Below are 26,343 nucleotides of genomic sequence, written 5' to 3'. Positions count from 1 at the left end.
AACAGTAAACACTGTGAGATCACAGTGAAATTCAACACAATTAACAGAATTTAGATTGCACTAATTACTGTGGGACAGTTCATGGAGTCATGCTGTCTTTGTATCCCTGGTCATGCCTTGCTCAAAATCCCTTCTCTGAGGACGTGCATAGTGGCCCATTGGCCAATGGGCAAGAGCCCACTGAAGTCATCATTGATTCCCTACAGGTCTTTGCCTACAGGCTTGCCTGGCTGCTCATCCATGTCCCCATAAAATCTGTAGAGCCCTAATTGCATAAAGTCTGACCTCAGTGCTGCAAATATATGTACTTGTGCAAACTTTTACATTGGTGTGGATACTGTTGAATCAGTGGGATTCCTTGCAGGTATAAAGCTCCACACCACTGCATCTACTGGCATAGTTAGGACCACGGAGAGGAAGGGGTCAATAGGCATGATGTGACATACACTCAAAAGCCTAAACATCTACCTGAGAGCGGAGAGGTGAGTCTATTTTCTGCTCCTTTCATTCCCTTGCACAGCCACTTGTTTGTAAGACTGAGCTCCTAGAAGCTAATACCATGCCTTCTATCCTATCTGGAAAGTTCTGATGAGATCATAAGTGGTTAGAATATCTATTAAAAACAACAGCCACTCTCAAAACATGAAAGAAGTCAACCTGAGAAAGTATAATGGTCTGTCTTAATAATGGAGATTATCTCGTCTGCTTACAACTTGATTGTCCAGCACTCTAGACAGACAAGTTAATTGAAAGCAGTATTGTTTTCAAATGAGGAAGATCTGTCTGCACATTCTGGGAAGATGTACCCTGTCATTATTAGCAAGAGAATGACTACCAAACAAACAACAACAACCCTACACACAAAAAACAAAGGCGACGTAGATGGGGCAAATCACACCTTCTGGGAGGAGTTAAGAGCTTTATTTATTATGCCAAATAACCCCCTCCACCAACATCTTTCAATTTATCCAAATAAATGTGAATGAAATCTATGTTTTCTATCACTATATCAATAACAGGAAAAAATCATATTAATATTTCTTAAATTGGTCAATTTTCTATGGATACAGTAATAAAAGTTCCAATGCAATTGATTCATTTAAAATATATATACTGTACCCTGTTTGTTCTTGAGATATATTGTACCCACATATATTTTTAGTATTTTTGCATGCATCATGCTCAAAGTGTTACAAGCATACTGTACAAGTAATAACTGGTGTTATCAGATGGACTTTGTTGGTTTTTAATAATAATAGTTGAAGAAATGTTATAGAGCCTTTCAAATACTATTTAAAAGTTAAAGTAACAATATATATATACACACACACACACACATCTCATCCTGCAAGCTTTTCTGCACAGGCAGATCACCTGTTTCCACATGGAGCCCCATTAGATTCTAAGGTGTTCTCTGGGGGCACAACAAACAGCAATGACCTGCAATGAGAAACTTGCAGGATTGGGTCCATGAATATGTGTATAACAAACAAAGCATACACAATACTGTGTATAATAACTGGGGGTGCAACTAATCGATGCTAACACCAGTGGACACAGATGTTTGATCACACACACAAGGGAGCACACATTTTACACGCATGTATGTATGTATTACACACCCACCATGAAAAACACATTAAGATAATATTAAGGTTGCATAGTTAAAAGCACTAAAAATTTAGGAAATGCATGTGCAACCTCTGAGTGTATGCATTATGATACAATCGTATGATATGACCATACATGAATATTTCCACAGGACCTTTGCCTCATTCAGTGTACAGGATGGGCAGTAGCTAGTGAGTGCTTGATCCTACAAATTGCTAGAATCAGTGGGCATTGAGGTCACTTAGCACCAACCAGGCTTGAGCGCTGAATGAGGAAGGTGTGCAACATTTTTTTAAGCAACTTAAAAAAAAATAGAAGTGCCGGTTTAAATAAAAGACCAAATCATAATGCAGAGGGGCAGAGTTAGTGTTTGTGTGCTTCACTTGTAACACAGCTTTTTCATAATGTAATTTCCCAAGGTTCTTTGAGGAAAACAAACAAACAAAAAACCCCACCCTACCTTTGCTACTTCCTAGTCAATTTGTCTAGACAGCTTCCAGAAGGGGAACCTAGTTTACATGGCAAAAATGTTATATAAACATACGCATAACTCACTCATGTGCAGACACCAGTTAGATGCCTGCGTACAGCTTAGTCACCTGCAGCCCTATTTTGAGGGTTTAGGTGCAACCTATTTCTACAATTTTTGCACAGGATTTGTACTAGCACTCTGAATTTCACCCCTTTTGAATAACTGTCAAGAGCAACAGATTTCCAGTGTGGCAAATGATAAACAGTCCTTTCTCATTCAGTGCACTGTTAATGTAATGGATAGTAGGTAAAGTAACAACCAGTGAGCAGCAAACAGCCACATACTTTCCATAAGTAGGAGGAAAATTGCCACCGAGCATAAGGCAGAATATCTAGGATTGACAAGAATTCAGTGCAAACATAAGGATGCCAACCTGTAAGAACCCACAAACACATAAGTATATCCACACCAAGTTGTACTCTAACTGCATGGAACTTGTGACCTTCATCTCCAGAAACATGGACCCAGTAAGATTAAAAAAAAAAGCAGCTCTGTAGATTGGGAACTGATCAACACTTGAGTAGTTTTGACATTCCATTTAACAGAGTGCAGGAGTACACGTGAACACTATAAATATATTACAGTGTAACTCCCACTAATTTTGATGGGTTATGGGCACATATTGATGTGAGAATACACCATCTTATATACCATACATATTTATATATATATAGTTATTTCCATACATCGCCATGACCCACAGCACAACTTCCAGACTGAAAATATCCATATGTAATGGGAAATGGCAAAACACCATAATGTCAGTAACTTTTTAAATGACCATTTTAGATGAAGGCAGTTTTGATTTGTAAGCCATCAAAACTGTAGTGAACACCATTTGGGGGTATGCATGGGGAAATCAATAATGGATTCCTGTAATCTAACGCATTACAGAAATAACTCCATCCTATATAATTTTATATGCTTAAAAGCATTTTCAGCAGCCATAGGCATAAGGAGTTTAGAGGACTGGAATTTACAGTACGGTTTATTGAATACTTTTCTTATACATTCAAAAAATTACTATGGGTTTGCAACACCTCTTTGGTCATGCTGTTGTACACAGAGACTATGATCCACAACTGCAATCAAGGCATCACAACTTCCATAAAAAGAGAACTGCAAACCCACTTCTGTGGCCTGGCAGCTGAGCCCTGAAAGAGGGATTAATCAGGCCCTTTAGCACAGATCTCTTTTCTTGGTGTGGAGAAAAACTCAGCTCCTTCTTCTGAAAGTGGCCATCTAACAAATCTCCACCCTCTTTATAGCTACCTCTTAATAAGCCACAGCTGAAGCCCCTTCCTTCCAAGCCTGACAGCTAATGCAGTCTTAACGGCCATGGAAGGATTTCGTCTTTCACCCGAGTGAAATACCTTTGAGGATCTGGCTCTTAACACCTTTACTCTCCAGCTAGGTAAAGGGTACATAAGCCCTATCACAGACTAGAACATAAGCCATACCATCGGTCCAATTCAGAGCAACTGTTATGGTTTTATGTACCCTTATTCTTCTCTGTTAGTTTTCTGTAGCTCTTAAATTTTGCTGAACGAACACTTCTCATACAATGCAAAGTTCACCTAACGGCTGAAAAAGCATGACAGTTTCTTAAAATAAATTTTATTGAACATAAAACATTTATATCCCAGCTAGGAAAGAACAAAAAACAAACGAACATAAAACAACAACCCAGCAATAATGGTTAGTACAGTGTTGTTAAGTGCTGGCTTTTATATCTATCATATTCAGTTTGCTAATGCATGCACAGATTGCAGTGGTTATGAAATTATTACATTTCCAACAATCATTCCTCTATGATGGATCTAGTTTCAGCCTGATTCTTTTCTCATTAAAGTCAGTGACGTAACTCCCTTTGAAGTGAAACAGGGCAGAATCTGGCTCTTTGTATTTTACTTTAAATGGTAAATGTCCAACCCAATGTGAATCTTCCAAAGTTTCTGACATCGGGTCTTCTAATGAATGAATACAGCTACCCCAGTTTGGAGAGCTGCCACAAGTAGGAAGTCAGATATTTTTCAGGAGAAGAAATAGTGTGCTATAAGGAAAGGAAAGGTCAGAGGCAATTATTTTGTCTACACCATCATGATTATTTCTTTTCAGAAGGAGCATAACAATTTCTGGGCTGGGTCCTCTAACTGAATGAAAACCTAACTTGAGTAGTCTATTTAGTGTACATTTCAACTGTACGTTTTTATTTTAGAGCATAAATTCTGTACTTTCAATGAGGAATTAATGGTCTTGCTTGCTTTTGAAATATGCTAAGCAATATCTGGTCCTGCAGAATTCACTTATATTTAGTTTCACAAAAGTCAAAGTGTTTTCATAGCCTTACATTTGAAAGAGATGGTGTATTTCGTTTTCTAGCTGTCAAAATAGTGGTAAAGATAATAAATGATAATAATTATTAATACTTATCTCAGAACACACATTTTCTATTTTTTCTGAGGAGGTATATATTTTATTAATAAATAATATACAGTATTTTATTTATCATGCAACATTATATATTCACTGAGTCATAGATTTTAAGGCCAGAAGGGGCCATTATGATCACTTAGTTTGCCCTGTATCACACTGGCCAAAGAACTTTGCCCAATCATTTCTGCATCAAACCCATATCTTGGGTTTGAGCTATAGCATATCTTCTAGGAAGATATCCAGTCTTGACTTAGAGACAGCAAGTGATAGAAAATTCATCATATGTCTAGCTAAATTTGTTCCAGTGGTGAATTACCCTCACTGTTCCAATTTTGCACCTTACTTCTAGTATGAATTTGTATAGATTCAGCTTCCAATCTCATTATGCTTTCTTCTGTTAGTTTAAAGTCTTTTCCCCATGTAGGTACTTGTAGACTGTGATCAAATCACCTTTTGAACTTCTCTTGGTTAAACTAAACAGATTAAATTTCTGTAGTCTCTCACTATATGGCATGTTTTCCAGACCTCAGATCATTCATGTAGCTCATTTCTGAACTCTTTCTAAACTGTTTGTTGTGGAAGGTGGAAATATCTTACATTTTACAAAGAAGTTGCCGTACGTTTGAGTATCATTCTGTCTTGAAGTTCAATCGAGTTCAAATGTGGATACCTAACTTGTTATTGCAAAAAGTGCATATGCAGCCATTACAGGTGCAAAATTAAGTTTGCATTTATGTGCACAAATCAAGTAAGACCATCTGCCCATGCAGTAGGAGCACTGCAATTAAAAAGGCTGCATTTGAAAATCTGGCCTGCGATGCCTAGCAGATGGAGATGGACAAAGAAGCAGCTATTGCAGAATGTGTCTCCATTGTTGCTCAATAGAAAAATAAGCTTATGACTCTTGTGTCTCTTACTTTTGCATGCTAACTCTGGTGAGCTAATCTATCAATTCTGATGGGTAGAATGACAACACTGATGCCTTTCTGTCCCTTTGGGATTTTTTGGTTTTGTTTGTTTGTTTTTTCTATTGCAACTAGTAGTCAATACATTGTAATAGCTATGTTTCTTGTCAACAAGGGCGAGGGGGAAGGGATCCTAAGCACCTCCAATAAGAAACCTGCTGCGGAATGTTATAATGCAGCTTTACCAGTGGATATCCCTGCAGGAAGAGCTTGACGGAATAACCCATTCTTCTCTTTTAATGGGACCTTACCCATAACAGTAAATGAAGGAATTCAATTAATTAGATATGCCAAAAACACAGAATAAGCAAAGTGGTGAATGGATATGCATCCCCTCCAGGACCTCACCCGCATCCAACACTTCCCTACTGAAGCTCTTATTCATGCTCTTCTCTCCTCTTGTTTTACCTGTTGCAGAGTAATTCCTTCCTGTATGGGCTTCCTAACCCCTAATTCTCCATATGTTAATTTGCTCAAAATGCCGTGGCTCATCTCTTCATCCATCCCTAGAAATAGGAACATATCAGCCTCATCTTCAAGCACTTTCATTGTCTTCCTATTTCCTGTTCCAGTACAAAATCTGCCTCCTAGCCTTAAACATGCCCCGTGGATTTGTACCACTTCTACCATTTTAGAAAGGTAGAGGCTAGATGCACAAAGGCTTAGGCATTGTACCACTCAATGTTGCAACACCCAACTTTTAGGTGCCGTGCCATGCCACCCAGTGGAATCCACAGCTCTGAGTTAGACGCCTACAATGAATGGGGAGAGAGAGGCACCCAAGAATGAAATCCACAAAAGACAGCATGCTGAGCAGTGAGCTAGCCAATGGGAGATAGGTGGGTCCTAAGCTCTACCCCTCAAAGGGACACAGGAGCCTAGCTTTGGCCTGGAGGAGGGTGCCTTATTCCACTTGGGATTCACAGACATGAATCCTCTCTTAGAGTTAGGCACCTGAGCTGTTGCTGTCTTCATATCCTTTAGCCCAATGGTTAGGGCATCAATGTAGAATATGGGAGCCTCAGGTTCCACCCTCTGGAAAAAGGATTTGAACTTGGGTCTCCTCTTTCTCAGGTAAGCACCCCTAAACTACTGGACTACAGACTCTGTCTCTCTCTCTTTGAGGCTTGTGGGAGTGTTTGGGAGTGAGGCGGAAAGTGGGTGTGCCTTGCTGTTTTCTTTGTTTCTTTCTCTTGGGGAAACAAGGGTTTTTTTGTGTGTTTGTTTAGTTTTGTGGTTGTTGTGGGTTTAATTTCCAGATTTCTTTTGTTTGAGCAGGCTTCTGTCTGCCCTCATGGCCAGCCCAGAGGACAGGGACCTCAGTTTGTTGTTGATTCTGAGGGTTTAACCCATGGCCATGTGCCTACTCAGTTTTCTTCAGCCTGGAAAAGAAACATGCAAAGCAAAAGGTGATTGGCCATTTCAAGACATTGTAGGGCCAAGTGCTTTCACATCCTGGGGGGATAAGGAACTTTTCTGTGCATTTTTTCTTAGACCTGTATGCCACAAGTCTGTGTGTCCATCTGAGACCCGGTTCTCCTGGAGGATCTTCCTAGGAACTCAATGTTGGATGTGGACAGACTTGAACGGGACCTGACACTCAGAATTGACTACTGCTCTAAATGGTGTTGCTCCAGGGAAGGCACCTGGTATTGATGGTTTGACTGTTGAGTTTTATAAGGCCTTTTGGATCCTCCTTTGGCCTGACTTGCTCCAGGTTTTTCAGGAGAGATGATATTGCCACTCAGTTGTCATCAAGTGGTTCTTACCTGTTGCCTAAGAAGGGGGACCTTGGAGTGGTGAAGAATTGGAGACCTGTGTCCCTGCTTTGCTCCGACTATAAACTTTTTTCAAAGGTCTTGGCAAATAAACTGAAAACTGTGATGGGTTGGGTCATGCACCCTGATCAGACCTATTGCATCCCCAATAGGTTCATTTTTGATAACCTTTCCCTATTGTGGGATGTAATTTCCGCCTTGAAAATGTTTGATTTGCATGCTGGGTTGATTTCCCTGGATCAAGAGAAGGCTTCTGAACATGTGGATCATGGATATTTGTTTTGCACCCTTTTTTGATTATGGGCCCAGGTTTATCTCCTAAATTCAGTTACTGTATAATTATATATATACAGTAGTTTACTTAAGGTGAATGTTGTTTTCAGCGCCCCCTTTCCAGTTTTCCGTGAATCAGATAGGGTTGTTCCCTGTCTGGGTTATTGATGCTCTTTCTATCTAGCTACTATTGTGCATGTTGCGAAAGTGCCTTTCTGACCTTTCGCTTCCTGTTCCAGTTGTACTCCACATATGCTGACTATATGACTGTGTTTATTATTCATGACTGTGATGTCCAGGTTTTGACTGAATGTCAGCACTCTTTTGAGCAGGCTTCCTCAAATTACATAAATTGTGGGAAGAGTCCTGCTGGGGGCTTGAATGATCTCCCACCCCCTGACTTTGCTGGGGGTGGTGGGGCTATTGTGGAGTGAAACTTGCTTTAAGGCACTGGGAATTATTCTGGGATTGGATGATATTTTGGGATGGAATTGAGAGGGAGTCATGATGGGGATGTTGCAAAGGTGGAAGTGGTCTTTGCCTCGACTCTCCTTCCAAGGACAGGTGTGAGTCATTAATGATTTAATAGCCTCTATGTTGTGGCATAAAAGTGTATTGTGTTGGATTCTCCTACACTCTTTTTTGAAAAGGTTCAGAAGTTTATTTTGGACTTTTTCTGGGCTAGCCATCATGGGCTAAGGCAGAGTATTTTGTATTTGCCCATGTGGAAGGTGGTCAAGGTCTCAGTGACCTTTTGAGCACAGTAACTACTTTTCAGTTATAGTCTCTGCAGCAGCTATTTGTGAATGAGCCTGTTCCTTGGAAGCACTGTTGCTGGAACTAGAGGTGCTGGGGGTGCTGCTTGCACCCCCTGGCTTGAAGTGGTTTCTATCATATCCAGGGTTTACAGTTTGGTTCAGTGGGTCTCAGCTCCCCCACTATACAAATTGTTCCAGCTCCCTTTGCTTGGAATCAACTCGCCTTTGGTTTTTTTACAGCTGGTAAGGGGTTTGGGTTTTAATTAGGAACCTTTTTTTGTTGGATCCTGGGTGACTCAGTTTTGAGGTGTTACCCTGTTTTTATCAAAGCCTTTTTAACACTTGAAGACTTTTTAACCTGAGGTCACAGGAAGGGTGGCTGGAGTTCCCAGGGCTGCGTGCTGAACCCTTTGTTTATAACCCTGCTGTAAGGGTTCCTAATCTTGTTTCTAGGTGTCTTCTCTCTTCCCTTACTGCAGCAGGTGTAGCAAAACTGGTTCATTGATTTTACTAATTTTCCCTAGGTATCTAGGCTGTCAAGCTTGGTTTTCATGCTATTCACTGGGTTTCTCAGTTTTTATCAGAGATTGACTCAGCCCTTCCTAGGGGCAGTATCAGCCCTTGCCAGGATAGACAGTTGCCTCCTTGAGTGAGTCATTCCTGATTACACCCATGTTTCTATTTTCTTGCCTGTTTTTCCTGCTATCGAGTGGAATGTTAACAAGCCTGGCAGCTTGCTTGCCTTCAGTGGGCCTTCTGAATTTTCTTTTAATAGCTTAAGCCATAAGTCATTGTATATGCTTGTGGTAAAAATTTGTCATTTTCAAAGACTTGTTGATTATCCCGATACCATACGAAGAAGATGGTGATGGACTCCAGCCAGCCAGCCTGGTGAACTGTATGCAAGCTTCTAATTACAAAGGGGATGAGTGATCTCCAATAGAGAATTCTTCACGGGGCTATTGCCATGAGTGTGTTTGTGCATCATTTGACTCCAGAGGTGTCTGTGTCATGTCCTTTTTGTGACACAGAGGAGACTGTGTTTCATATGTTTCTTACTTGTTCCAGGTTAAAGTCATTATTTGTTTTATTTCAGGGTATTTTTTGGTTACTGCCCCTTGATTTTTCTCCTACTGTATTTATTTTTACTACTAAGTATAGGTTCACAAATAGACCTGTGGTATGCCTTGCAAACTTTATTTTGGGTCAAGCAAAGCGGGCTATTTTAAAAAGTAGACGATGTAAATTATTTGGTATAGCGGTTGCCGATATTCTTTGGGTTTTTTAGATTTTTAGTGGTTTTATGCCTTCTTTTGTGTAGATATACTCATAAGCAATTTGGATCAATTTATTCAGCAGTGTGCTATTGAAAAGGTACTTTGTACTGTTTGGGACAGGCAATTAGTTTTGAATTTGTAATTCCTTGTTTTTAACTGTGTTTCTGTACTGATTTGATTAAAAGTGTTTTTAAAAAGTCTCTCTCTGGCCCAAAATACAGTAAATTATTTTTATACAGTGGAACATTTTCAGCAGGAAAGATTGAGAGAGACCCCCTTCAGAATGCCCCTGATAACTAGTGGTTAGGGCACTCATCTGAGAGATGGGAGACCCAAGTTCAGATCACCTCTCCACGTTAGGCAAAGGGGGAAAACTGAATGAGCATGTTCCACTCCATGGATGACTGAGTGCTGTAACCACTGGGCTAAAGATTATAATGCGGGCTGCTGCTGCCACCTCCTTTCTTCCCCGCCTTCCTCCCACAGCTGTTTTGTGCCAAGTGAGGTGAGCTCTGAGCACACCCATTGGATTGGGCACCACAGGCAAGCTAGGCAAGGGAATACCTAGTATGAGGATCCCACTGGGGCTTAGGCATGAGACAGGCAACCAAGCACTTAGACTAAGGCAGCTATGTGCATGCTCATCAGGAGAAACTTAAGTTTCTCTAGGGTGAGACAGCAGCTGAGCAGGAGTTTTGAGCCTCTCACTGGCACCTGAATGTTGGACTTAGGGAACTGAAGTGGCAGTTAGGTGCCCAAGTCTTTTTGTGGATCTAGCCCTAAGTCTCTCTGACTACGTTTTTCTTTGCTCTCCCCACCCATTCCCAAAAGTGCACAATACTAGACTACAGTGTGTGGTACCGCTGATTCCCCCAGCATGAATGCTGCCCTCGTCATCTGGGCTACACTACATAAATACGTAACTCTTATATAAAACACTTTTCATTCATAGATCTCAAAACACTTCACAAAAGTGGGTAAGTATTAATACCCTCATTTTACAAGTGGGGAAACTGATGCACAGAGACAAAGTTTGTTTGTCCTGTGGTGTTTCTGGGCTTTGCAAATGAAATGACTTAAAGGACAAATGACATATGTACATAGAAGGCACCATCAATGTAGTATTTAGGTGGCTGCATTCCCCACACACACATGAAAAGGTTGACGTGCCAACTTGCATTTGTGCTAGGTCCAAAATGTCCTCCCTCTCCACTAGACTGTTGCATGTTCGAGTGGACAATAGATTTTTAGGGAAATCACATGAGAATAGAATTTGTTGCACCCAGGCTCTTTTGTGTGCCAGAGCTTGAGATAATAGATGCAATCACTTACACTGCAAAGAATATCTCCTCAGTGCAAACGCTTAAAAAAATGTTTTACATTCTGAAGTGTCAGACACTGTAGAAAGATCATAAAACTGTGGCATCTGCAATTTTTTTGCCCCCAAGTTTTCCCACTGGCTTAGTCAGCAATTTATATAAATAATGCTTTGCATAGGAAGTCACAGAGGGAAAATAGTACTATTCAGTGAATTGTGTGGTAGACAAAACCTAGATCAGTAGTTTGCATCAATGTGTAACATGTGACAACTCCTCGGGGTATCATAAACTTTCTGAATCATACACTTCTTGACAAGAATTGGGAAGAGACAGTACAGATTCTGCTCTAGAAATAGTTGCAAAGAGAAAATATATTGTCCTGTGCTTCCCCTCTTTCACTGTTTGGTTTTCTTGTGAGAAGAGCTAGATATGGAATATAACAGAATAGGAACGAAACGTGAGTGTTGAATTGAAGAAAATATAGGCATTTTTCTAGTTAGATCTCTGGATGAACTATAGATTTAAAAGACATTTGGTCATGTTCAGTAGCTTCCTTATAAGTGGCACAATGTAGTCAGATATCTTAAAACAAACTCTCTCACACTCATTCTCACACACACAATCTCTCTATCCCTCTCTCTCTCTCAGGTAGAACTAGAGGAGCAAAATTGTATCAACCAAGCAAAATGAAGCAAGTCAAAAATAATTTGATCAGCAACATAATAAAATGCAGAGGGGAAGCTATGTCATGTACTAAAATCATGGAGTTAGAATATGGGAAGGCAGCCTTGATAAAATCTATCTAGAATATATCTTCATTTCTGACATTAAAATCATTTTCATGCACAAATGAAAGTTACAGTTCCAACCGTAAGGCAACACTTTTATACCAAAATACATTTTGCCTGGGTGTTTCTCAAAAGCCAAATACAGGGACTGCTAAAATCCTTCACAATTCCATACTCTTGTTTTCTGCAAGAGTTTTAAGTGATGAATTACTTGATAATTTTAATCAGCACAGAGCAGCAGCTGCATACCAGAAGAATGGCTGAGCAGCCTGTGGCCTGGATCCTGTGAAGAAGTAGGGGGAACCTTCTTTACTTTGTTTTCCCTTTGTTTTAGAACCCTGGTTGCTCAGCAGGGTCATTTGGACACAAGGGTGTTAGAGGGCCAAATCCCCTTCACAGAAAATATTCATCTCTGAACTTGCAGGGAACTGCTGGGTGAACCAGGGCTGTTTTGTGGGCTGCAGAGTTATTTCGTTTGCACTTTCCATTTTTTGACTGCTTTACACCTAGAAGGGGTTTTGCCACCTCCCCAAGACTAAGAGATGTAGGACCACACTCTGAAGTGGCTTTATACAACACCTACAGCTAACAAAGTACACCTGTGATGAGAGAGGTGCCCACCCTCACCCCACCGGGGTGCCATAGAGGTACAACCTATGACAGGCTGCAACTTTGTCTAGCCCTTATATGCACTGTGCAAGGGGTAGGGATTGCTGCTTATGCCATCTCTCAGCTTACTGCACTCACCAGTATAGGGGTCAAGTATAATCTGACCCATAAGGAGGAACCAAACACAGTAGTATTTATTTATAAGTTTTTAAGAGAGGTTCTGAAATAAAAATCTTTACAGTAAACAGCCTCTTGAGTCCCAGAACTCATCACTAGGACCCTACCAAATTCATGGTCCATTTTGGTCAATTTCATAGTCATAGGTAGGACCCTACCAAATTCACAGCCATGAAAAACACGTCACGGACCATGAAATCTGGTTTATCCCCATGAAATCTGGTGCTTTTACCCTATACTATACAGATTTCATGGGGGGAGACCAGAGTTTCTCAAATCGTGAGTCCTGACCCAAAAGGGAGTTGCAGGGGAGTCATAAGGTTACTTTAGGGGACTCGTAGTATTGCCACCCTTACTTCTGGCAACTGGAGAGCTGGGCAACTGGAGAGCAGCAACTGTTGGCTGAGCACCCAGCTCTGAAGGCAGTGCTCCCTCAGCAGCAGCACAGAAATAAGGGTGGCAGTACCATACCACGCCCTCCTTACTTCTGCGCTGCTGCCTTCAGAGCTGGGTGGCTGGAGAGTGGCGGCTGCTGACTCAGGGCCCAGCTCTGCAGGCAGCAGTTCAAAAGTAAGGGTGGCAATACCATACCGTGCCCTCCTTACTTCTGTGCTGCTGCTGGCGGCGGCTCTGCCTTCAGAGCTGGGCTCCTGACCAGCAGCCGCCGCTCTCCAGCCGCCCAGCTCTGAAGGCAGTCCACCTCCTGTAGCAGTGAAGAAGTAAAGGTAGCAATACTGCAAGCCCCCACTACAATAACCTTGTGATCCCCCACAACTCCTTTTTCTGTCAGGACCCCTACCATTACAACACCATGCAAATGCAGATTTAAATAGTGAAATCATGAAATTTATTATGTTTAAAATCCTATGACTGAAATTCACCAAAATGGACCATGAATTTGGTAGGGCCCTAGTCACAGGATTTTTAAAATAAAAATTTTTATAATTCCAGATATTTACATGTGAAATTTCACAGTGTTGTAACCGTGGGAGTACCGACTCCTGACCCAAAAGGGGGCTGTAAGAGGGATCATAAGATTATTGTAGGTTGGTTGTGGTATTGCCACCCTTACGTCTGTGCTGCTGCTGGTGGTGGCGCTGCCTTCAGAGTGGGGCTTCCAGCCAGCAGCCATGGAGCTACCTGTGCCCAGGGGACTTTCCTGGAAATGGATCTGACCTGGCCTCGGAAGTGGCCTCTGCAGGGAAAGAGGAAGTTCTGTCCTTCCCTAGCCTGTCTGGGACTAGCATCTGGAGACTGGTGCACAGTAAGAGCTTCCAGCCCTGCTCCTCCCCTACCCTAGCCAGATGTCATGGGTGACACCAGATTTCATGGGGGAGATCACATTTCATAGTATGTGACATGTTTTTCATGGTCGTGATTTTGGTAGGGCCCTGCTCACCACTATATTTTAACGCAGGCAGCTCCAGCAATATGAACTCATGGGGTTTCCCTTCCTCAGAGACACTGTACCAATCACAGTAGCACAGTAGTACAGGAACAACTCTGACATCATAATCAAAAAGGCTGACAAAGGAGGTGCTGTCGTCATCATGAATAGGTCGGAATATGAAAGAGAGGCTGCTAGGCAGCTCTCTAACACCACATTCTACAGCCCATTATCCTCTGATCCCACTGAGGCTTACCAAAAGAAACTACACCATTTGCTCAAGAAACTCCCTGAAAAAGCACAGGAACAAATCTGTACAGACACACCCCTAGAGCCACAACCAGGGGTATTCTATCTGCTACACAAGATCCTAAACCTGGAAATCCTGGGTGCCCCATCATCTCAATCATTGGCACCCTGATAGCAGGATTGTCTGGCTATGTAGACTCTCTCCTCAGGCCCTACGCTACCATGACTCCTAGCTATCTTCGAGACACCAGTGACTTCCTGGGGAAACTACAATCCATTGGTGATCTTCCAGAAAATACCATTGTGACCACTATGGATGTAGAAGCCCTCTACACCAACATTCCACACAAAGATGTACTACAAGCCGTCAGGAACAGTATCCCCGATAATGTCATGGCAAACCTAGTGTCTGAACTTTGTAACTGTGTCCTCACCCACAACTATTTCACGTTTGGGGACAATGTATACCTTCAAATCAGCAGCACTGCTATGGGTACCCGCATGGCCCCACAGTATGCCAACATATGCTATTCGACATTGGTGAGGCCTCATCTGGAGTACTGTGTCCAGTTTTGGGCCCCGCACTACAAGAAGGATGTGGATAAATTGGAGAGAGTCCAGCGAAGGGCAACAAAAATGATTAGGGGTCTGGAACACATGACTTATGAGGAGAGGCTGAGGGAACTGGGATTGTTTAGTCTGCAGAAGAGAAGAATGAGAGAGGATTTGATAGCTGCTTTCAACTACCTGAGAGGTGGTTCCAGAGAGGATGGTTCTAGTCTATTCTCAGTGGTAGAAGAGGACAGGACAAGGAGTAATGGTCTCAAGTTGCAGTGGAGGAGGTTTAGGTTGGATATTAGGAAAAACTTCTTCACTAGGAGGGTAGTGAAACACTGGAATGCATTACCTAGGGAGGTGGTAGAATCTCCTTCCTTAGAAGTTTTTAAGGTCAGGCTTGACAAAGCCCTGGCTGGGATGATTTAATTGGGGATTGGTCCTGCTTTGAGCAGGGGGTTGGACTAGATGACCTCCTGAGGTCCCTTCCAACCCTGATATTCTATGATGCTATGATTTTTATGGCTGACTTAGAACAACGCTTCCTCAGCTCTCGTCCCCTAACGCCCCTACTCTACTTACTCTACATTGATGACATCTTCATCATCTTGACCCATGGAAAAGAAGCCCTTGAGGAATTCCACCATGATTTCAACAATTTCTATCCCACCATTAACCTCAGCTTGGACCAGTCCACATAAGAGATCCACTTCCTGGACACTACAGTGCTAATAAGCAATGGTCACATAAACACCACCCTATACCGGAAACCCACTGACCGCTATACTTACCTACATGTCTCCAGCTTTCATCCAGACCACATCACATGATCCATTGTCTACAACCAAGCTCTAAGATACAACCGCATTTGCTCCAATCCCTCCGACAGAGACAAACACCTACAGGATCTCTATCAAGCATTCATAAAACTACAATACCCACCTGCTGAAGTGAAGAAACAGACTGACAGAGCCAGAAGAATACCCAGAAGTTACCTACTACAGGACAGGCCCAACAAAGAAAGTAACAGAACGCCACTAGCCGTCACCTTCAGCCCCCAACTAAAACCTCTCCAGCACACCATCAAGGATCTACAACCTATCCCGAAGGATGGTCCCTCACTCTCACAGATCTTGGGAGACAGGCCAGTCTTTGCCTACAGACAGCCCCCCGACCTGAAGCAAATACTCACCAGCAACCACACAACAAAAACACTAACCCAGGAACCTATCCTTACAACAAAGCCCGTTGCCAACTCTGTCCACATATCTATTCAAGGGACACCATCATAGGACCTAATCACATCAGCCACATCATAAGAGGCTCGTTCAACTGCACATCTACCAATATGATATATGCCATCATGTGCCAACAATGCCCCTCTGCCATGTACATTGGCCAAACCGGACAATCTCTGCACAAAAGAATAAATGGACACAAATCAGACATCAAGAATTATAACATTCAAAAACCAGTCAGAGAACACTTCAACCTCCCTGGTCACTCAATTTCAGACCTAAAAGTGGCAATTCTTCAACAAAAAAACTTCAAAAACGGACTCCAATGAGACACTGCAGAATTGGAATTAATTTGCAAACTGCACACCATTAAATTAGGCTTGATTAAAGACTGGAAGTGGATGGGTCATTACACAAAGTAAAAACTATTTCCCCATGCTAATTTTTCCCCTACTGTTACTCACAACTTCTTGTCAACTGTTTGAAATGGGCCATCCTGATTACCACTACAAATCTGTTTTTTTTTTCTCCTGCTGAAAATAGCCCACCTTAATCGATTGGTCTCGTTACAGTTGGTATGGCAACACCCATTTTTTCATGTTCTCTGTGTATATATATCTTCCTACCGTATTTTTCACTGCATGCATCCGATGAAGTGGGTTTTAGACCACAAAAGCTTGTGCCCAAATAAATTTGTTAGTCTCTAAGGCTATGTCTACACTATGAAATTAGGTCAAATTAATAGAAGTCGGTTTTGTAGAAAGCATTTTTATACAGTCGATTGTGTGTGTCCCCACACAAATGTTCTTAGTGCATTTAGTCAGCGGAGTGCATCCACAGTACCGAGGCAACCGTCGACTTCCGGACCGTTGCACTGTGGGTCGCTATTCCACGGTTCCCGCAGTCTCCGCCACCCATTTGAATTCTGGGTAGAAATCCCAATGCCTGGTGGGGCAAAAACATTGTCGCAGGTGGTTCTGGGTACATATCGTCAGGCACCCTCCCTCCATGAAAGCAACAGCAGACAATCATTTTGTGCCTTTTTTCCTGGGTTACCCCCATCACTGTATATCTCCTGGGTGCTGGCAGGCGCGGTACTGCATTGCTACACAGCAGCAGCTCATTGTCTTTTGGCAGCAGACAGGGCAGTATGACTGGTAGCCATCGTCACCGTACTCCAGGGTGCTCTTTTAGCCGACCTCAGTGAGGTCGGTTAGGGGCGCCTGGGCAAACATGGGAGTGACTCAGCCAGGTCATTTCCCTTTTAAGTTTCATCTCATGGAGATTCAGTCCTGCCAGCAGTCCTACTTCACCGTCTTCTGCCAAGCACCCAGGAGATGACAATGGCCAGCAGTCGTACTGCACCGTCTGCTGCCAGCAAGATGTATAGAGATAGATGAAGTGGATCAAAACAAGAAATAGACCAGATTTGTTTTGTATTCATTTCCTCCTCCCTTCATGAAATCAACGGCCTGCTAAACCCAGGGTTTTGAGTTCTATCCTTGAGGGGGCCATTCTGTTTCTCCTTGATGCAAAGCCACCCCTTTTGATTTTAATTCCCTGTAAGCCAACCCTGTAAGCCATGTTGTCAATCGCCCCTCCCTCCATCAGAGCAACAGCAGACAATCGTTTCGCGCCTTTTTTCAGTGCAGATGCCATAGCACTGGGAACATGGAGCTAGCTCAGATCTCCGCAGCAATTATGAGCACTATAAACACTGTGCGCGTTATCCAGCAGGATATGCAGAACCATAACCTGGAAGAAAAGCAAAACCAGGCGAGGAGGAGGTGATTGCAGTGTGGTGACGAGAGCGATGAGGACATGGACATAGACTTCTCACAAAGTACGGGCCCCTGCAATGTGCACATCATGGTGTCAATTGGGCAGGTTCATGGTGTGGAACGCCAATTCTGGGCCCAGGAAACAAGCACAGAGTGGTGGGACCACATAGCGTTGCAGGTCTAGGACGATTCCCAGTGGCTGTGAAACTTTCGCACGCATAAGGGCACTTTCATGGAACTTTGTGACTTGCTTTCCCCTGCCCTGAAGTGCAAGAATACCAAGATTAGAGCAGCCCTCACAGTTGAGAAGCGAGTGGTGATAGCTTGCAATGCCAGACAGCTACCGGTAGGTCAGGAATCAATTTGGAGTGGGCAAATCTACTGTGGGGGCTGCTGTGATGCAAGTAGCCAATGCTATCACTGAGCTGCTGATATCAAGGATAGTGAGTCTGGGAAATGTGCAGGTCATAGTGGATGGCTTTGCTGCAATGGGATTCCCTAACTGTGGTGGGGCGATAGACGGAACACATATCCCTATCTTGGCACTGGAGAACCAAGGCAGCAAGTACATAAACCGAAAGGGGTACTTTTCAATGGTGCTGCAAGCACTGGTGGATCACAAGGGACGTTTCACCAACATCAAAGTGGGATGGCTGGGAAAGGTACATGACGCTCGCATCTTCAGAAACTCTGGTCTGTTTCAACAGCTGCAGCAAGGGACTTACTTACCAGACCAGAAAATAACCGTTGGGGATGTTGAAATGCCCATAGTTATCCTTGGGGACCCAGCCTACCCCTTAATGCCATGGCTCATGAAGCCATACACAGGCACCCTGGACAGTAGTCAGGAGCTGTTCAACTATAGGCTGAGCAAGTGCAGAATGGTGGTAGAATGTGCATTTGGGTGTTTAAAAGTGTGCTGGCGCAGTTTACTGACTTGGTTAGACCTCAGTGAAACCAATATTCCCATTGTTATTACGGCTTGCTGTGCGCTCCACAATATCTGTGAGAGTAAGGGGGAGCCGTTTATGGCAGGGTGAGAGGTTGAGGGAAATCGCCTGGCAGCTGATTACGCGCAGCCAGACACCAGTTAGCCAGAGTGGTTAGAAGAGTACAGGAGGGCACAGTGTGCTTGAGAGAAGCTTGGAAACCCAGTTTCAGGAATGGCCAGGCTATGGTGTGAAAGTTCTGTTTGTTTCTCCTTGATGGAACCTCCCTCCACCTCTGGTTTCACTCTACTTTCCTGTAAGCTAAGCACCCTCCCCTCCCCCCTTCGATCACCGCTTCCAGAGGCAATAAAGTTATTGTTGCTTCATATTCTTTATTTATTCATCACACAAATAGGGGGATAACTGCCAAGGTAACCCAGGAGGGGTGGTGGAGGAGGGAAAAACAAGGCTACACAGCACTTTAAAACTTTAAAACTTATTGAATGCCAGCTTTCTATTGCTTGGGCAATCCTCTGGGGTGGAGTGGCTGGGTGGCTGGAGGCTCCCCCACCGAATTCTTGGGCGTCTGGGTGAGGAGACTATGGCACTTGGGGAGGAGGGTGGTTGGTTACACAGGGGCTATAGCAGCAGTCTGTGCTCCTGCTTCCTTTCCTGCAGCTCAACCATATTCTGGAGCATATGAGTTTGATCCTCCAGCAGCCTGAGCATTGACTCCTGCCTTCTTTCAGCAAGCTGACGCCACCTACCATCTTCAGCCCGCCACCTCTCCTCGCGGTCATATTGTGTTTTCCTGCACTCTGAGATTGTCTGCCTCCACGTATTTTGCTGTGCTCTGTCAGTGTGGGAGGACAGCATGAGGTCAGAGAACACTTCATCACAAGTGCGTTTTTTTCGCCTTCTAATCTTTGCTAGCCTCTGGGAAGGAGAAACATATGCAGCTGGTGGAAGGGAAAAAAGGGAGAGTGGTAGTTAAAAAGACATATTTTATAGAACAATGGGTACACTCTTTCATGGTAAACCTTGCTGTTAACATTACAAAGCACATGTGCTTTCATTACAAGGTCGCGTTTTGCCTCTTGTTGAGGGTATGCCGGTTTGGTGTGAGAGATCATTCACGCAGGGCCGGGCAGCAGAATTCGGCTTGCAGGCAGCCATGGTCAGCCACAGTCTTTTGGCTTCTTTAACCCTCATAACATGTGGGAATGGTTTCAAACAGCAGCGACCTCATTTCCCATACGAAGTAGCTGTTGGGTTGGCCATTAAAAATGGGTTGGCAATTTAAAAGGAGGAGCTGCGGTTTCCGGGTTCACGTGCAGCAGAAACCCAACTAACCCCCGCCGGTCCCCCCTCCCCCAATTCTCTGGGATGATGGCTTCACCCCTCCCCCCACTGCGTGGCTAACAGCGAGGAAGATTTCTGTTCAGCCAAAGGCAAACAGCCCAGCAGGATCGGGCACCTCTGAATGTCCGCTTACTGAAACCACCCCATTTCAACCCGGTGACCATGAATGATATAACTCTCCTGAGGGTAACACAGAGAGATAAAGAACGGATGTTGTTTGAATGCCAGCAAACACCGGGACCATATGCTGCAATGCTTTGATCTGCAATGATTCCCGACTATGTGCTACTGGCCTGGCATGGTAAAGTGTCCTACCATGGAGGACGAAATAAGGCTGCCCTTCCCAGAAACCTTTTGCAAAGGCTTTGGGAGTGCATCCAGGAGAGCTTTATGGAGATGTCCCTGGAGGATTTCCACTCCATCCTCAGACACATTAACAGACTTTTCCAGTAGCTGTACTGGCCGCGAATGCCAGGGCAAATTAATCATTAAACACGCTTGCTTTTAAACCATGTATAATATTTACAAAAGTACACTCACCAGAGGTCCCTTCTCTGCCTTCAGGGTCCGGGAGCCCGCCTTCGGTGGGTTCGGGGGGTACTGGCTCCAGGTCCAGGGTGATAAACAGATCCTGGCTGTTGAGGAAACCGGTTTCTCCGCTTCCTTGCTGTGAGCTATCTACAACTTCCTCATCATCATCATCATCATCATCCTCGCCCCCAAAACCCACTTCCGTGTTGCCTCCCACTCCTTGGATGGAGTCAAAGCATAGGGTTGGGGTAGAGGTGGCTGCACCCCCTAAAATGGCATGCAGCTCATCATAGAAGTGGCATGTCTGGGACTCTGAACTGGAGTGGCCGTTTGCCTCTCTGGTTTTTTGGTAGGCTTGCCTGAGCTCCTTAATTTTCACATGGCACTGCTGCGTGTCCCTATTATAGCCTCTGTCCTTCATGCCATTGGAGATTTTTTCAAATATTTTGGCACTTCGTCTTTTCGAACCGAGTTCTGCCAGCACGGATTCGTCTCCCCATACAGCGATCAGATCCTTTACCTCCTGTTCAGTCTATGCTGGAGCTCTTCGGTGATTCTGGGACTGCATGGTCTCCTGTGATGATTAGCTCTGCATGGTGACCTGTGCAGATGAGCTCACCACGCTGGCCAAACAGGAAATGAGATTCAAAAGTTTGCGGGCCTTTTCCTGTATAGCTGGCCAGTGCATCTGAGTTGAGAGCGCTGTCCTGAGCGGTCACAATGGAGCACTCTGGGATAGCTCCTGGAGGCCAATACCATCGAATTGTGTCGACAGTACCCCAAATTCGACCCGGCAAGGCTGATTTCAGCGCTAATCCCCTTGTTGTGGGTGGAGTAAAGAAATCGATTTTAAGAGCCCTTTAAGTTGAAAAAAAGGGCTTCGTTGTGTGGACGGGTGCAGGGTTAAATCGAGATAACGCTGTTAAATTCGACCTAAACTTGTAGTGTAGACTAGGCCTAAGGTGCCACAAGTACGCCTCGTTTTCTTACTGTACTATGAGTTATTCTAACGGCTCAGTTGGAATTTTTAAAAACAATGACAGAGAAATGAACAAAAACCCAAGAAGAAAGTGAGCAAAAAAATAGAGAGATGTGAAATTGTTTTCCAAATGTAGGCCCAGATGTGAAGTCAGAGAAGTCTCTTTGGGTTTACACTGGCAGAGCTGACAGTAGGATTTGGCCTGTGAACACCCTCTACTACAGATATGGATTGTAGATTTGTAACAGAACTGGAAACTTCTGAGGTTCAATTTCCATTTGGCTCTGACAAAATATGAGTTCTGGACATGGTCCCAACAGGGCTAGAATTATTTTCAAACAATAATCTCTTTTGTTTGCACAGCATAGTCTTCCACTTAGTTATACATAAATCTTTTAAATTAAATTTCCCTTTAAAAAACCCAGTGTTTAAAGGCATAAAGTGGTTTGCTAAATTCAAAGAGGTTTTATGAAACCTAAAATTTTGGGGGAAAGGGGTGTTGTAAAGCCCAAGCCAACTCTAAAGTCTCCCATGCCTACAAAATAGGTGAATCTGTCACAAACAGAGGAGTAGTTGTTGTTCTGGTTTCCTTTGCTTTTCCTGTAACAAAAAAGAACAGACTGCTACTTTACAGTCAGCAATGGAATCAGTTCTCTTTCTCTCTCTCTCTCTCTCTCCCTCTTGAGTCAAACAAGGCAGGCAAACCATGCTTTTCAAAACACAACTGCTGTGGACCACACACAGAGCCCGAGGTTAACATTATTACTGCTCCTGTGTCAGGCCTTTCCTGGTCTGCAGTGCCAAACCCACTGCTTATTTCTTTATTAAATAAGATTTTTTTTCAGTAGCTGTGTCTCCCTCAGCCTTAGTACAAACTCTTTCCTTAGAGGGAAAAGGTCAGCATTGTGCTATCTCCTTGGTAAAATTGCAGAGTCAGCATTGCACCAGGGAAGTTGCAGACAGTTCCCATCTTCTCTGTCCCAGTTACACAAAAGGCAAAAAAAACCCAAAAGAAGTAAACATGTTTCTCTTTCCTTCTTTCATTTTGTGTTTGAAGAGGAAGTGTGTGAGTCCATTTAGGAGCTTCAACTCTGATTACATTAATTCTTTCGGCTTGTCTCAGGGGCATCAGATTCTTCCAAATATACCTCAACTTAAAATTAAGATTTGTCCTGTGATGTTACTGACATAAACTGTGACCCTATAGATCACTGTTGCAACCAGGGTCCGATGGTGGCACCAGTTCTTATACAGAGGAGGCCAAGTGGCGTGTCTATTTGAAGGTTGTAGTTTGCTGGTTATGATTATGCTGTCTGTATGTGTGTATCATTTTTGTTCTTGAAGTTATGAATATTGGCTATGTATTTGTTTAATTCTAAGTAGCCTCAGTGAAGCATTTGGTCAGCTTCTTGAGAAAGAATTATTCTCAGTAAGTGCCCAATCAAGAAACACTTAACTGACAATGGACTTTGGGAGATGCCTATCCACATCTGAGCTTTCCTGGGAACATTCAAATTAACATGTAAACAATGGCGTCGGCCTGCAAAAAGCTGAATCATTCATAGACATGTGATTTGCCCAGGTGACTGCAAACTCCATCTTGTTGAGGGGATTTTACACAGAAGAACAAAGGGGTTTCCATCCACAAGAGAAAGACTATATAAGGCCCTGGAAACCCCTCCACGTTGTCTTCAGTTGGCTCAGGAGATGGCCTCTCCACCCCAAAGAGACGCCTGAAAGAAACTGGAACAAAGGACAGTAACTACTGGGGTGTGAGTGATTGCTGGACTCAGACTAGGAAGGAGTCTAGTCTGTGAAAGAAGCTTATTGGAACATCTCTGAGGGTGAGATTTACCTCCATTTAGTTTCCTACTGTATTAGGCATAGCCTTGCATGTTTTTGTTTTATTTTGCTTGGTAATTTATTTTGTTCTGTCTGTTATTACTTGGAACCACTTAAATCCTACTTTTTATATTTAATAAAATCACTTTTTACTTATTAATCAATCCAGAGCAAGTAATTAATTCCTGGGGGAGCAAACAGCTGTGTATATCTCTCTATCAGTGTTATAGAGGGCGAACAATTTATGAGTTTACCCTGTATAAGCTTTATACAGACTAAAATGGATTTATTTGGGGTTTGGACCCCATTGGGAACTGGGTATCTGGGTGCTGGAGACAGGAGCACTTCTCAAGCCGTTTTCAGTTCAGCCTGCAGCTTTTGGGGGATGTGGTTCAGACCTGGGCCTGTGTTTGTAGCAGGCTCGCGTGTCTGGCTCAACAAGACAGGGTACTGAAGTCCCAAGCTGCCAGGGAAAACGGGTAGTCTCAGCACATCAGGTGGCAGTCCCAAGAGGGTTTCTGTGACTCAACCCATTACATGTCCTTCTATAAAACATGAAGTTCTCCTTAATCCAAAATGTGTCTCTGTGACATGGGACAATGTTGATAATAAAATCTTCCCACCACAATAAATCATACACATTCTTCAAAGGATAAGCAGCCATTTGGGGCTTATTTCCTAAAATGCAGCAGTCCCAGAGGGAAAAAAATTGAACTTCTGCCCATGTGCTCAGAATGGCTCGCATTTAACACGCCCTTTGTCATCACAGCATTATCAACATGCATTCAAGCCATTTCAAATACATCCAGGTATAAAAGATACTCTCAACTATCTAACAGATCATCATTATTTACTTTTACTTTACATTTACTTATGATGGTCAGTTTCAACTCACTGCTCTCACATTACATTGCTTCATCTAGCTTTTTTATAGGCAGAGCTATGAAGAGATTTCTGAGCCAGGGGATACATCTCTCTTTTACACTCTGTGTGCTACCTTTCCTCCTAGTGAAGTCTTTCTTAGTCCTTTCTCTGTCTTTCCTGTTCTCTCTGTCCAGCACAGTCTTCCTCCCTCCATTCTGTCCCTCATTCACATTCCCTAATACTCTTTTGTAGCTCATCCTCTTCTATATGTCTTCTCTGAAAACATCCACTTGATGTACAACAGCAGTCAAAAGAGCAAACAGAATGTTGGGAATAATTAAGAAAGGGACAGATAAGAGGAAAGAAAATATCATGTTGCCTCTATATAAATCCATGGTATGCCCACATCTTGAATACTGTGTGCAGATGTGGTCGCCCCATCTCAAAAAAGATATTTTGGAACTGGAAAAGGTTCAGAAAGGGCAACAAAAATGATTAAGTGTATGGAATGGCTTCTGTATGAGGAGAGATTAATAAGACTGGGACTTTTCAGCTTGGAAAGGAGTTGGCTAAGGGGAGATATGATGAGGTCTATAAAATCATGTCTGGTGTAGAGAAAGTAGATAAGGAAGTGTTGTTTACTACTTCTCTTAACACAAGAACTAGGGATCACTCAATGAAATTAATAGGCAGGAGGTTTAAAACAAATAAAAGGAAGTTCTTCTTCACACAGTGCACGGTCAACCTGTGGAACTCCTTGCCAGAGGATGTTGTGAAGGCCAAGACTATAACAGTGTTCAAAAAAGAACTAGATAAATTCATGGAGGATAGGTCCATCAGTGGCTATTAGCTAGGATGGGCAGGAATGGTGTCCCTAGCCTCTGTTTGCCAGAAGCTGGGAATGAGCGACAGGGGATGGATCACTTGATGATTACCTGTTCTGTTCTTTCCCTCTGGGGCACATGGCACTTGCCACTGTCAGAAGACAGATTTCTGGGCTAGATGGACCTTTGGTCTGACCCAGTAGGGCCATTCTTATGTTCTTATATCTCCTCCCCCTTTCCTCCTTTTATATGTTCTTATATCTCCTCCCCCTTATTCTCTCCACCAGCTGTGTGCCTCCCATTCTGCCATGTGTGTCTCCTCACCCTGACATTCCTGGCCTTTGCCCTCTCACCACAATTAAGAACATTGAACTGGCACCTCAAGCTAGTAGCAAGGAACCCAGGTTTTGGGAGCTCTTCCACTTGTAATATTGGGAGCAGAATTAATGGCCTTGTTCTAATCAGTGCTCTGATCCCTCCTCTGCCCAGAACTGATTAGAACAAATATTTCACAAGCACTGTAGCAGCTGGGGAGAGCATCCTGTTCAAGGCTGGTAGGCTCCCTTTATGAAGCACATGGGCTGTCTTTATCTTTCCCCATTCACAGTAACTTTGCTCAGAAGTACTAATACATCATAGAAGCCCTAAGATAAGACAAGATCTAGGTAGTTTCTTACTTGGATGACTGGATAGTGAAAGTCAAATTCTTCCCCCACAGACTCATTCAGTGATACAGGAATCATTTTTTTATTCTCCACCATCTAGGATTGATAATCTGCAAAAAAAAGATATCTTCATATTTCTCACTGTATATATCATCAAGAAGTATGGCTTCGTCCCAAGAAAGGATAACCAGCAAACAAAATTCAGTTAGAAGCACTGGGCTACTAAAGAATCCCACACCCAATTGGCTTCATTACTTATTATGGTTAATTATGTTGTGCTTCAAAGCTTCTTCTATAGGCTCAGCTTCAAAGCCATCTTCCTCTGCCTATTACTGTAGAAGGATCAGCATTAATGGTTAGAAATCAGGCTTCATCTCTGTAAGTTCTCCTTGCTAATGGACATACACGCCCTTTCACGGATTTGACTAATCACTAGAAGATCCAAATTGGGTCATAATAATATTAAAATTTTCATCTCAATTATTCTCTCTCTTCTAAGACTCAATTATCCAATTTGACTCAAGCTTGTATGGTCAGAAATAGACTAGCTCCATCAGAGATTTTAAAACAACAGTGATTAACTGAAAACTATTCAAAGGTCACAAAAGCTTGAG

At 43.2% G+C, this 26,343-nt stretch overlaps 1 protein-coding gene across 1 annotated transcript in view; it reads left to right on the top strand.

Annotated features, from left to right (window-relative positions):
• Positions 1-26,343, top strand: part of LOC144930490 (uncharacterized) — an 83,891-nt gene that overhangs the window by 19,503 nt on the left and 38,045 nt on the right. Inside the window, exon 4 of the transcript XR_013635691.1 lies at positions 365-482. The gene's annotated coding sequence lies outside the window, so the exon portion shown is untranslated. The remainder of the gene's footprint in view (positions 1-364; positions 483-26,343) is intronic.

Source organism: Lepidochelys kempii, chromosome 4, assembly GCF_965140285.1.
Source record: "Lepidochelys kempii isolate rLepKem1 chromosome 4, rLepKem1.hap1, whole genome shotgun sequence".
NCBI classification, from domain to species: domain Eukaryota; kingdom Metazoa; phylum Chordata; order Testudines; family Cheloniidae; genus Lepidochelys; species Lepidochelys kempii.
This window is presented reverse-complemented; position numbering and strand designations above follow the sequence as displayed.